This window comes from Lonchura striata, chromosome 9, assembly GCF_050655825.1.
Source record: "Lonchura striata isolate lonStrDom1 chromosome 9, ASM5065582v1, whole genome shotgun sequence".
Classification (NCBI taxonomy): Eukaryota; Metazoa; Chordata; class Aves; order Passeriformes; family Estrildidae; genus Lonchura; species Lonchura striata.
The window spans coordinates 24885617-24898586 of record NC_140711.1 but is presented as its reverse complement, the minus strand read 5'-3'; the positions used below and the strand labels follow the sequence as shown (position 1 = coordinate 24898586).

At 40.5% G+C, this 12970-nt stretch overlaps 1 protein-coding gene and 1 long non-coding RNA gene across 4 annotated transcripts in view; one reads left to right on the top strand and one right to left on the bottom strand.

Annotated features, from left to right (window-relative positions):
• The first annotated feature begins 8 nt into the window (after positions 1-8).
• PIK3CA (phosphatidylinositol-4,5-bisphosphate 3-kinase catalytic subunit alpha) overlaps positions 9-12970 on the top strand; it is a 42226-nt gene continuing 29264 nt past the window's right edge. Inside the window, exon 1 of one of the 3 annotated variants that reach the window (XM_021544337.3) lies at positions 9-129. The gene's annotated coding sequence lies outside the window, so the exon portion shown is untranslated. Of the gene's footprint in view, positions 130-518; positions 8286-12970 lie in introns of those variants that run through there. The other 2 variants (XM_021544338.4, XM_085587999.1) reach the window with 2 other exon arrangements.
• LOC146766689 (uncharacterized) lies at positions 6210-12124 on the bottom strand. The gene is made up of 2 exons (XR_014957409.1): positions 11933-12124; positions 6210-8643 (listed from the first exon to the last, which is right to left on the bottom strand). It is a non-coding gene; the product is annotated as an uncharacterized LOC146766689 (long non-coding RNA).

The window sequence follows — 12970 nt, the reverse complement described above, 5'->3', positions numbered from 1 at the left end:
GGGGAGCGGCTGCCGGCGCCGCTGCCGCCCGCGCCCGGGGCACAGGCAGCGGCCGAGGCGAGCGGGGCGGCCGCGGCGGCGGAGGCGGCGGCGCGGGGCGCGGCCGGCCCGGGGAGGCCGCGGCGGGCGGTGAGTGAGGCGGGCGGCGGGGCCGTGAGGGGCCGTGAGGGGCCGCTCCCGGAGCCGTGAGGGGCCGCTCCCGGAGCCGTGAGGGGCCGCTCCCGGGGCCGTGAGGGGCCGCTCCCGGAGCCGTGAGGGGCCGTGAGGGGCCGCTCCCGGAGCCGTGAGGGGCCGTGAGGGATCGCTCCCGGAGCCGTGAGGGGCCGCTCCCGGGGCCGTGAGGGGCCGCTCCCGGAGCCGTGAGGGGCCGTGAGGGGCCGCTCCCGGAGCCGTGAGGGGCCGCTCCCGGAGCCGTGAGGGGCCGCTCCCGGAGCCGTGAGGGGCCGTGAGGGATCGCTCCCGGAGCCGTGAGGGGCCGTGAGGAGCCGCTCCCGGGGCCGTGAGGGGCCGCTCCCGGAGCGCCGCTCGCTGAGGGCGTTCGGTGGCACCGTGGGCAGAGCTCTCCCGCCGCATCCCGCGCTCGGGGCGCTCGCAGGGACGCGACCCGGCAGAGGAAGAATAGCGGCTTGTTGTTTTCCAGCGTGGGTGTCTCCAGCCCTGGAGTGGAGCTGTTTGCTGGGGATGGGGCTGGGTGATGCCGCTGGGAGCACAGCCTCTCCCGATGGGTGTGTGTGGATCCTGCCGCACGAGCTTCCAGATGCGCTCGGCTGACAGCGGCAGTGTCTCGTCCCTGCTCCGTCTAAAACCTTCTTTCCTAGTTTATGCTGCCCAGAGATCGGTTCGTACTGATGTTAAATATGGAACTGCTGTTTCTTGCCGGTATTTGTGTGTTTTCTGGTAGACTCTATATTAGCAAAACTTTGGCCAAACTAGCACAAACTGCTTATTTGTTTTTCTTTGGGGCTTTTGTGGCTGTTTTCAATATTCCTTAAGTTATTAAGATATCAGGGCAATTACTTCTGTAGCTGTTATGTCTTTAATTTTTATAATTTTTGTGCGTATTTCTTTTCTTTTTTGACTAAAGACCTGATTGAACTAAGGTTGCTTTATAAGCAGGACCTATTCAGAACAAACAGGAGGCAAGTATATATACTTTAAAAGTAGACAGTAAAGAATATGATGCTTTTCTTGATTTAATTCTGCAGCAAACTTATAAAGGAGTGGTAAATTGGGTTCTGAGTCTAGATTTTGTAGAACTTAATAGAAGAGAATCTATTTTGTTTTGTTAGTTATTTATACTTTCACATCCCTGTAGCAATTCTGCAGCAAACTTATAAAGGAGTGGTAAATTGGGTTCTGAGTCTAGATTTTGTAGAACTTAATAGAAGAGAATCTATTTTGTTTTGTCAGTTATTTATACTTTCACATCCCTGCTTTGAGCTGTACCAGGTGTTCAAATTTATCACATTGGATAAAGTTATAAACTTTCCCATCATGATCTGACTCATTCTTTAGTTTCTTCCATCTCACAGTTAGTTTATTTTATAGAGGTGTACTCATACTTGTTGCTTCCATGCTGCAGTTCTATAATGCAATGTAATAATCAAAGTCCACTTCTTGTGTGTAAACTTTGGTAGTTCCTCGGAATATTCCAGTATGCAGGGTGATGGGATTTAATAATGTGTCTGCTATGAGGAACTGTCTGGATAAGCTGTTCCAAAATAAAGCCCCATGTGAACTTAAAGCTTCACAATAAATAGCTTTATTCTCAAAGAATAGCATTGGAAAACTTTCAGAGTTGTTAACTTATTTAGAAGCCTGTTTTAGCCAATGTAGAGAAAGCACACATCAACCAAGCTCACAGTGTTCACAGAGGAATTTCTGGAACCACACAATTCCTATGGGATCCATGGAATATTCCACTTTTCCATTAGGACAACGAATGCAGCAGGTCCAGAGCTGCAGTTGGAATTTGACTGATGAGATGCCCTGCATTTCCTAGGTGTTAACTGGTGCCATTCTTAGCAACCTGGAGACAGTGCTTAGTGTTTATTCAGGATAGGTGAATTCTAGCCTACAAATCCATCAAAGTGTTTTAATTGGCTGCTCCACATTGTCCTTCTGTATCCGTGGCAAGTTTATTCTGTTTGTTGTTGCATTTACTGCATTTACATTTTTTTTTCTTTCTGGAGTATTCTTTGGGAAAGGGGGTGTAGCTGATTTGTTTACAAAGCAATTGTGCTTTATTGGAAGCCATAAAGTGGTTCAATACTTAGTTAACTGTTTCTCTGATAATCACGGTATTCCTGCTTTCTGTGAGCAAATGGGGAATACTTCTTCCTGGGTAACTCTTTTAAAAAGTTGTTCAAAGCTTTAGAATATGAATTTCTGCAACCAGCAAGGAGTTCATGCTTTACGCTGGTGCTATCACAAAATGAACTAAGTAACCTCACAAGAGGTTTCCAGTTATTGGAAGAAAAGCACACCATTAAAAAGTGTTATGGCATAAGAAATGGACATCCTGATCCACAGATGCTCAGATTTGTGTGTGTGTGGCATGCTTTTTAATGAATTGCTCGTGTAATACAACTTAGAACAATCTTGATGTTCATCTTTAATTTCTTTATGAGCTAAAACTATCTATAAATGACTAGACAACAAGCCTAAAGCTGACATGAAGTCATCAAAAACTGTTTTCTTATATTTTGTTCTTAAAACATCAACTCATTATGCAATCTTTAAGATTTCTGGTGCAGGTTCTCTCTGGGTGTCAGGAATACCCCAAACACCTTGCAAATATAGCTCGTTTCCAAATGGAAGATTGTTGCTATTGGTTTTGTTTGCTTGTTGCAGGGGAGTGGGAGTTGGGGGAGGAAATTGGGATGATGATACCTTAGTTCCAAATCACACAAGAAATAATAGCAGCTCTAGACTGGTATCATGTAGCTTTGCTTTGCCTAGTGGAGTACATTAATGAAGTTAACAAAGACTGTAGTTAAGTGGACATTTGAAGAGCGTTGTCTTTGGGTGAGGGGAAGGTAAGATACTTTTTTTTTACTTCAGTACTAATGCAGAAACTGATTTTGTTATTTATAACTGGACAAAAATAATCCTGTAAAACTTGTCTTTCTAGTTTAGTCTTCAAATAACATACAACTAAGTTTTGTCTTATTACGTACTGGTTTGTAATTACTGAAAAATATGTGAGATCTAGTACATCCTCTCCACTGAGAAAAAAGTGGGCCATATCTCCATTTTTTGTGTGTATGGTAGAGTTCAAGGGGGAGCACTTGGAGGGAAAGAATAAGAATTTACACTTTGGCTAACTGGAGAACAGATGTGGCTTCTAGTGTGAGCTAAGGTTTGGGGGTTTTGCAGTCCATGCTTGTGGGAGTTTTGTCTCATACTTTTAAAAAGCCAGACATCCAGCTGCTCCAAGGGGATGATGCCTGTCTGTAGCTATGACTAGAAGAGGCCACAAAAATATTTATGCTAAAACTGGATGGGAATTTTCTTTTGCTCTTGAAGTTGAATGTGTCATGGCAAGGAATTCTCTTACAATTGTCTCTTTGTAGTATCCTAATCCAAATGGGAGCAATGGAGAGAATAGATTTGTTTCTCTCTGTATTTAATTGGACAAACATAAATCACATACATAACAAATGTATGTGATTTGTTTTGATTACAGAGTTGGTCAAAATAACCTCCAGAGGTTCCTCCCAAGTGAATTTGCTCTACAGATCTGTTTTGGAATGGTTAATGAAGTGTTAAATGAACCAGAAATAATACTCTGATTATTGTGTTTTGGTGTTTTTTTTTTGTTTTGTTTTGTTTTTTTTTTTTTAATTTTTTTTTTTTTTGCTTTTGCAGCACTGGTATAATATTAACTTTAACAAAACCCAAACAAACAAACAAACAAAAAATCCAGCACAAAACAAAGCCCAGCTAGGGGATAGAGAGAATTAAACTGGTTTTAAAAAGAAAAAGAGTCATTTTTATAGATCCTGTACGTTAACTTGTAGCCATATAGAAATGCAGCACTGAGTACAGTTTATGTAATTCTGGATCTGACTTCTCAGTCTAAGCAATACTTAGCACATATGTTATTTTATATGGGATGTATCTACACTTGAATTCTATAAAAGTATTTTTCTAGTTAATTCTGGGCAGAGAATTTGTGCAAGGCAGTCTAAGAGGCCTTTGTACTTCAAAGAAGGAATGTGAGGGATAGTAGACATCATCACCTGTTCTCTATTTCCAGTGTTCTTAAAGCCAGCAAAGCAGGGGATAAAAGCACTTGGTGCATTGTGTCTGCTGAGGAAACTCCCTGGGAATGATTATAGTCTGTCTCTGGAAAACTACGCTCACATACCTGAGCTCCAGAAATGTAAAAACAAAGTTGTAAGAGGCCAGCTTACCTTTGCCAAGTTGAACAGGAAGAATGATGGAGCACTGGTGAAGCTTTGCCTGACTTGCAGCAATAGAAGTGGCTGCTTCAGTCGAGTTTAAGAACAGACAGTTGGGTCAAACATTCAGCTTTAGGTTCGGTGATCTCTGCTTTCATGTCCTGTTGCTTTTCACCAGTGGAGTGTTAGATAAATCCCAAAGAGATTTGGGTTTGTTGTTTGGGGTTTTTGTCTACTCATTAACACATTTGCTTAAATTAACTTACCTTCATAGATTTTTATGCAGGAAAACCTTGGCAGTTTTGCCTACACCTGACTGAAGAAAGATTTGCAGATGTAGCTTTTGAGGGTTGTGAACCACAAAGCATATTTGTTGAACACAGGAGACATACTGAATTGACTAAGACTGGCTGTAAATTCCCTGAAATTTTGAGTCAGCTGAGTCATATTTATTGTGGTAAATCTGTATATTCTGACCCTTTTCTAAGGGAAAGAAATGTAGAGAAACATCCCATGGGTTATTTCCTTTCCAACAGAAAAGAGAAAGCTGGATGGTTGCCTCCTAGATTATACAACATGTCAAAAACTTATCTGTCATTAGGACTTCACGGTTTTTCTTTTTCATACTCATTAGTCAGTCTTTTGCCAATACTTAATCTAGCAGTTAATGGTGATGAATGACTCTTGCCCAATATGTTCCAACACTGTTCCAGATTTTTAACTCCTGCTGTTAAATTAGGTCCCACTTCTTACAAAAACATGAATTTTCTGCTGAAATTACTATTGTTGTGTTGAAAAAATCAGCTCTTTAACTGTGGATCCTTGCAGAGGACACTAAATTATTGAATAAAGAAGTTACTCCTTGTTGCAACCTTGTTCCTTCTCTTAGCTATCAGCAATTAATAATGAAAAAGAATTCTTGAATGCTCTCAAAATGCAAGAAACTGAACAGTACTGAACTGAAAATATTCAAGATTCAGCATTTCTTGTGAGACTAATCAGCCATAAGTAGAAATACATGCCTGTTCTGTGATCTGAATCTAACAGAACAAAATTTCCAGTACCCTGGGACTTTGACATCTGACTTGCTGGAAAAGTGAGGAGATTGATCTCTGTAAAGACGTTGGCAAACAATATGGAATGCTTGAAAATACAAGTGCAAACGAGGGAGAATGAGCAGAGGGGTAAGGGCTTGTTTACCAGGCAGGCAGAGTGGAGGGGAATTGTTTCTTTCTCAAACTATTCCGTTTCAGTTCTGACACAACTCAATACATACACTTTCTGTGATGAGGAATGTTGTGATCCAGCTTCGGTGCTTGTGCCATTAAGATACTTTTCATTAAATCTGGAAAACACTTAACTTGACTCTTGACTACCGGCACAGTTTGAAAGACGGAAGTTAATGGTGCTAACAAAAGAACTTTCTAGATAGAGCTAACTTCCTCTGGGAAAAGGGAAGTCAAAACTAGCATTCCAAATACTCCAAAACACGCCTGTGGTGTCGTTAAACTGCTTAGACTCTAAAACATAACACTTAGTCATTTTTTTATTTATATTCCCAGCTCTTTACAGAATTATCAGGAAATGCTGTGACTAATAATAAAAGTGGAAGTGATACTAATACCGCTGAAAAATGCTCTTCTGCCTTTGTGGATGTTGAACAACCAGTTCTACTTACCAGTTTATCAAGGCAGTCTCTACTGGTGGGAGGGAAGTGATAAATATATTGTGTTTGATCTTCATGCAGTTTCATGCTGTCACCTCTGAAATCTTCAATTTTCAGGTGTTAAGTACTGTAAAAGAGTGCTTGTCCCAAGAAGGCTTCTGGTGTTTAAGAGCTAATTTTTAAGCAACAACCAGACATCTGGAATAGTCTTGATTATGATGTATAGTTGAGGATGTGCCTGTGAGTTCCACTGCCAGTCCAGCAAGTTTTTCACAAAGATCGATTTCTGATAAATTGCATTTGTATTTTAGTGTAAGATGGTAAGAAATGAAATTGTAATGCTGTAATTGGAGAGGATAAAGTTATACAGTTACATTAAGTTTTTGGATAAGAGATTGCTAGTTTAAAAAAGGGCTTAAATTGATTTTAACATTTTATTTGAGAAGGTAGAGATTAACACTTTTGCTCATGTTCAACCAAAGTTGAACATACAAAATTCTAATAACTTGCCTTCCTCTTCAGCTTGCTCTGAAATGGAGGATAAAGCACTGCTGTTGTTATCACTGCTCAGCAGCACTGCCTTGATCTCAGATAGCTCCACCTTGGGATGTTTTGACAATTCAGGAGCGATGGCATAAACTGCCACCAAGAGATAAAGATGAAAACAGAAGTGAACAGGCAATAAAATAGCAGAGTTTATACATGAAGGAAAGGATAGCAAAACCTATTCCTGACAATGGAAACTCTTCTTGAATATGTTGTCAAAGTGCTTTGTAATCCAGCTCTTCAGGTCTTCTTTCATCACCTCTTTTCCAGGCTTTTCATTGCACATCAGCAGATCGTGCAGTATCACAAACAGCTTCAGGGTGATACAAGAAGTGTAAGCATGATTATAGATTCCAGTCTCTTGTTGTCCTGGTATGTGAGCAGGCATTTATTTAAACAACAAAAAAGATGCTTTGCAAGATAGATATGCTTCCCTAATTGCTGTTTTTTTAATGGGTGGAAGTTAAATTCAAAACACTTGAGCTTTTGTTGTCTTCTGTTCTATTCCATGGTTAAACTTCACCAGGATGAAAACTAATTTCAGTATTTTTGAATATAGAAACCTAGAAAAACATTAATGAAGAAGAACCATCTATGTATTTAAAGAGTACTTCCATTTGTGTATAAATGTGTAAAATTTCCTCAATAACAGTGACTGATTACTACCAGTACCTTTTTGACTTTTTTAAAATAAAGGCCTTTCAATTTAATATATCCTTCTTACAGAGCTCTGATTGTAGTAGTAGGCTGCATGTGCCTTAGTCTCAAACCATTTAATCTGGGTATGAAAGTGACTTTCTAAACTGAGAAGCTGGAAAATCCTTAAACTACTGCAGAGATGTGGCTGATAGTCACTGCTTAAATACCTATGAGCTTATGTCACTTCTTTGGAAGTTCATGTTCACTGCAAACATTATCTATTCAGACAAACACTAGCCATTTCTTTCTGATGCATCAACTACAAATTGCTGGTATGCTGACCTTGTTAGAGAAACAATTTGGGTTACAGCTTGAAGTAGAGGAAGAAGGGATGTATAACACACAGCTTCGAGTTTCAGTAGCCCCGTGCTTACCATGCTTGTATTGCACAACATTGTTTGCAAAGCAGATGCTGTAAGGAAAGAGATAATAACATTTCCAGCATCTGCCTTAAACACTTGCTCAGTGGTGAAACTTCTTGCAGAAACACCAGAGCTACCTGTGCATGAGCCAAAAAAATGAAGCGTTTCAGTTCTGACCAAAGGTGATGCTTTTCACAGCAATGCTCTGTTGGAGTGTGTTATAGAACAGGTGTGTAACTGCACAAGCCAAGGAGTGGGGTCACAAAGAGGACTTTTGGTTTTAGGGATGTGTGCCTCGTATGAGCCACAGAGGAGACCCTTAATGACCACCAAAATAAGACCTGACCATGTGCAATGGTGAGACCACGCCCACTCTCACCTCTCATGCTAGTGAGGAACCAAAAACTACTCCCACTCTGCCTCATGCTAATGAGGATCTGGAAAACCACGCCTACTCTCACCTCTCTTGCTAATGAGGAGCCAAAAACCACTCAAGCTTTTCATGCTCGTGAGAGATGGTTTAAATCTGACTGGGAGTGAACCACTGGGATTTTGTCACCACTTTGAAGGGCACTGGAGGACCAGCAGGACACCACAGGATCCATGGTGGTGACTCTGTCTCTCTTGTTTGCACTCTCCTCTTTCCCTTGTACACTTACTGTGGCAGAATAATGTTGATATTGTTTAACAGGCATTTGGTTTCATCTGCAGCCTAAATTCTGCAGGGAACTTTAACATCAAATCATAACAGATGTTTCTAAAGTCATGTACAAGAATGATAGCCATTTGATTAAGGATGCTAAAGAATCCTGTCCTCTTTTACCAGAGCTGGTTTTGAGCTTCAGGCTGGAGTGTGCAGGGCCTGCTGACACAGGCAGTCACAGTGAATCATGTTTGTTTGCACTTGTTGAACCACAGATGCAAATGTATTGATGTCTTGAGCATCACGATTGTGGTATCCAGCCTGTAAATGCAGAGAAAAATGCTCTTCAACCAGGGTCAACAGCTACAATGAGAATAAACACTCCTTGAGGTTTCAGAGAAACTTTTCTTTGTAACTTATGTGAAGCAGTCAGATAAGTTTACAGAATTGGGAATTTAGTCTTGCAGTGTTGTTTCATATAGAAGGCTCAGTTTTCCTGTGTGCTTAGGTGCAGTACACCAGTGTGATCTGTGACCTTTAGGGAGATGAAGCCTGATGGGAGCAATTAATGTTGCCAAATTCTTTGCAGATGAATATTATCCCCACTTGGTGTGGGGGGTAGGCAGGACAATCTTGGTCTGTTGAAAATATTTTATGGAAAACTGTTGCTGTTTACCTCTCAGCAGGGTTATCATCTACTGCCAAATTAATATTTAGTTAATCACCATTGACTGTATCACAAACAAATGGTAAGGAGTAGGACTTCATTTGTGGGAGTAGGACTTCATTTGTGACTGACCCTTGAAAAGCTGTGGTATTTTCCTGTTGTGATTACAAGTGGAGGTAGACAACAGCTTCCACAGGGCAGGGTTTGCACGGCACCGAATTTGTTTGCTGCTGACTTATTCCATGTGTCTTTTATAGGATAACCTGCTAAGAACTGTGTGAGTTTCAATTGTTTATTGGATAAGTGTATTTAGCTGCAGAATTGAATTTTTTCATTGCAGTGGCTGTGCCTTTGTGTTAACTCTGCTACAAACTTCCTTCACTCAACAAATGGTTTTGAAAAGGGAGCTAAGGAGTAGCTCAGTGGAGAAAGCATTGTTTTAGTTTTTCAGTTGAGGAGTTTAAACAAAGAGAAAAATAAAACAACCTACTCTCATGGCTTTTGCTGAGGCATGTGGTTCCTTACAAATCCTCTAACAAAAATGAAGTTGCATGCTATCCTCTGTTTGCCAGTAAATAAAAGATAATGATTTCTGCTAACTGAACTCAGTAAGTCCATGCAGAATAAACCCATGCTCCTGTTTACTACTATTTGGCTGCAGAAGTCTGTAAAGATAGCATAATTGGGAAGCTAATTTATATTTGGATTACAGAACTGAAATTTCTGTTTCCAGTTCAGTGTTCTAGGTTTACTATTAAAAGTCTGTGAAGATGCAAGAATGGTGCTATCTACTGCCACTGCAAAAGCTTTTCTGGTTTTACACATTGGTTGCTTTCAGGGTCTGGAGTAACTTAATACAGCAGAAGCACTTTATCTCAATTTAAAGTTGCTGCCAGACTGCATCCTAAGAAATGTTACATGGGAAGTAAACAAGATACTGTAAGTCAGTCCGAATCTGATGTCTTTTTCAGCTGCTTCTCAGTAAAGAAAGGCTCACAGGATGACTATTCTATGTAAAGATGAATGTAAATTAATAATTGAACACTCTTGACACCGTTGCTTGTGTCAGAGAGGTAAGTGCAACTGTGTGAGGTCTGCAGTACCTCCAGAATTTATTGCAGTTCTTTCCCTGCCTTTCTGGGTAGGGACAGTTAGGAGAGGAAATCTTTCCTCTTCCTCAGTGCAACTGGAGGTTCATCATGCTGCAGCAGTTACTTCTAAAAGCCAAAGTGACAAATTTGGGGAGGTCAACACTGGGAGAGGCCCTGGATCTGAGTTACAGGTCTGCTACACAGCTGCTTATGTAGAGTGGGGGTTCATCCTAGACTGGAGCAGAGAACACCTGGATTAACTCTGCTCTGGTTCCTTGTCTGTGTGCCAGCACTTCCTGTTTTTAAAGATCCTGTTTACTGTCTGCATTCCAAATACCCCAGGAAGGTGGGAGGATGGGAAGAAACATGGAAAGAAATGTAAACAGCGTTATTTAAGGTGGAATTTTTTTTTTTTTTTTTTTTGTTATATAACCAGTATTTGTTACTTCTCAAACCTGGTTTCATTAGTTACATTCTAGAGTAAGCTTTTGTTTACATCGTTTGGCACTAATTTCCAAAAGCAGAACTGCATGTAAAAGCTGACATTGAAATCATTAATATTTGCAGCAAGGGGCAGAGTAAGGTTTTGTGGTGTGCTTTGGCTTTGTGTTTTTCCTGGTGTTCACATAAAACAATGTTTTTCAGCCATGCAAAACGGAGTATTAAACAAAAATATGTAATCAAAGGAAAACCTTATTTCTATGGGTACGGAATGGCATGTTGCTCTGATTTTGTTAGCAAACTTTAAAACTTTTGATTTAAACAGCTTAAAAGAATTTGGGTGCTGCTCACTGACCTTCAGAGCTCACAGCCTACTGTGCAGGAGCAGCACAGAGCCAGGTGGAAAGGTAATTCTCATCCTGCTACACAGCAAGCCAAGCTAATTCCTGAAATAATGAGTAAGCAGCTATGTGAAGTGTAAATAGATGGTATGTTGCTTTTCTAATTTTTTGTTGTGCTTTATGACTACTAGTACTCTATAAATAAAAAAATCCTTCCTTTGAGTTGGTGGAGCTAGGGATGGAATTAGTGAATGATTTTGGACTAAAAAGGAAAATTTAATTCCAGGCTTTTCTTTGTTTAACAAAGAGAAAAAGTTCTGCCTTTAGCTGGAAGAAAATGTTCTAGGACAAATATTCTGCCTTTGGTATGTCATGAGATCCCCAGGGAGAAGGCACAGTCGTAGTGGGAGTTCTGGAGGTCACCAGCAACTTGAAAATGCTTCTTTCTCGTGATCCTGTTTTCATGGCTCCCAGGCAGTGAGGGAAGCTATAAACACTGTGCCTGCATGGATGGGGGAGGGCGAGCAAGGGGATTTCAGAATAAAAATTCACAAAGGACTTTGGTTCACTTGGAAAGGAAAAAATAGTCCAGCAATAGTAAATCTTTTTAAACTGATCATCTTGGATTTGTTTCATGTTTGATCCTGCAGCAACACAGCACATATAGCTCCTCTTGAGAAATACTTTGTAGTGAGTTCTTCTTTTTTCAGGATGACCTCACCATTACTTTTATTCATAGTATCTGAGAGTCACTAGGAGAATATTGTATTCCGAAAAAAAAAAATCTGGATGTAAGATAACTTTAAAGAGAACAGCTCTGAAGCGTAGCTACCCCATATTGTCATATCTAACTAAACTGAAACTGCTTTTCACTAATGTCTAGTGAGCTTTTGTATTCAGGAAAAAAAAAATCTAGTACTTCAGCAGTACTATTTTTCTACAGATGTTGCCAATAATTTTAGGGGTCTTTAGCTCAGTCTAGGACAAGGCAAATGTACTCAGCACTGGTTTTCAAGGGTGGAAGAAATGGGTAACTACAAATAAAATTGGTAGTATTTAGAAATACTTGCCTGTTTCAGAAGGAAACAAAATGCTAAGATGTTTTTGACAGTGTTAAATCCTCCTGTTTGCTTCCCTTGGGCTGCTGTTTGTGATCAGATAAGGAGTTCCGGGTATCTGCATGTTTTCTGGGAAATAAGGACGAAAGCAATACGTATGAATTAGACATGCCTGCAGTGCAACAGTCTGCTGTTTTCTGTTCTGAACAAAGCAGTATTTTTACCAGCTAAATCTGTGTATAATAATGTTTTCATGGGGGACAGTTTCAGACATCTTTGTACTAGTCTTCCTAGATTCTGGAAGAGTGCCAGCTTGGCAAAGAGGAAGAACAAAAGGACAGTACTGAAAATACCTAGTCTGGGTCAGTCTTACTGTCACCACACAGCAGGTTTGGACAGCAGCAAAATGAGACAGACAACTCTGTCCAGTTCTCTTCATGTTTTAGAGAGTCTGATTTGTCTGATGGTGAGAATAAAACATTTTGGCATTTAGAAAGGTTGAAATCTCCCTTGCATTCTGAAAAGTGTTGTTTTTGTTCCAGGAACTCTTTATTTGCACAAACTCACTGCTTCTGTTCTGGGAATTCCACAGAAAAGTTTATATGGGGTCATACCTGTAATTGATACTTCTGTCAGTGTGATAGAGAATCAGGAAAATCATTTAACCTACAGATGGGTGTACAGTAAATCAGGATCATAAATTGTTGGACTGTTAAATGAATAGAAGACAAGGAGTCTAAAGGAAACTTCTGCCTGGAAAAGAAATCAAATCCAGACACAAATCCTAATGAGCAGCTCTCTGATACCAAAGATGCCACATAATATTATAAAACATTGCTACATCCTGTCTGTAAAAACAGTGTAATGGGATTTGTCTTGTGACTGGAGAAACTAATGGACTTCAATTAAAGTGTAACAGTTTGCTGAATGACTCATTCAATTTCAATCGTGGGCTGATAAAATTGTATGGAGTGTTCAGTCTATCCTTTTGAATGGGTTTTGGAACAGTGGCTGATGTGTACAGCAGTGCAGATTGTTCAGTGCTCAGTC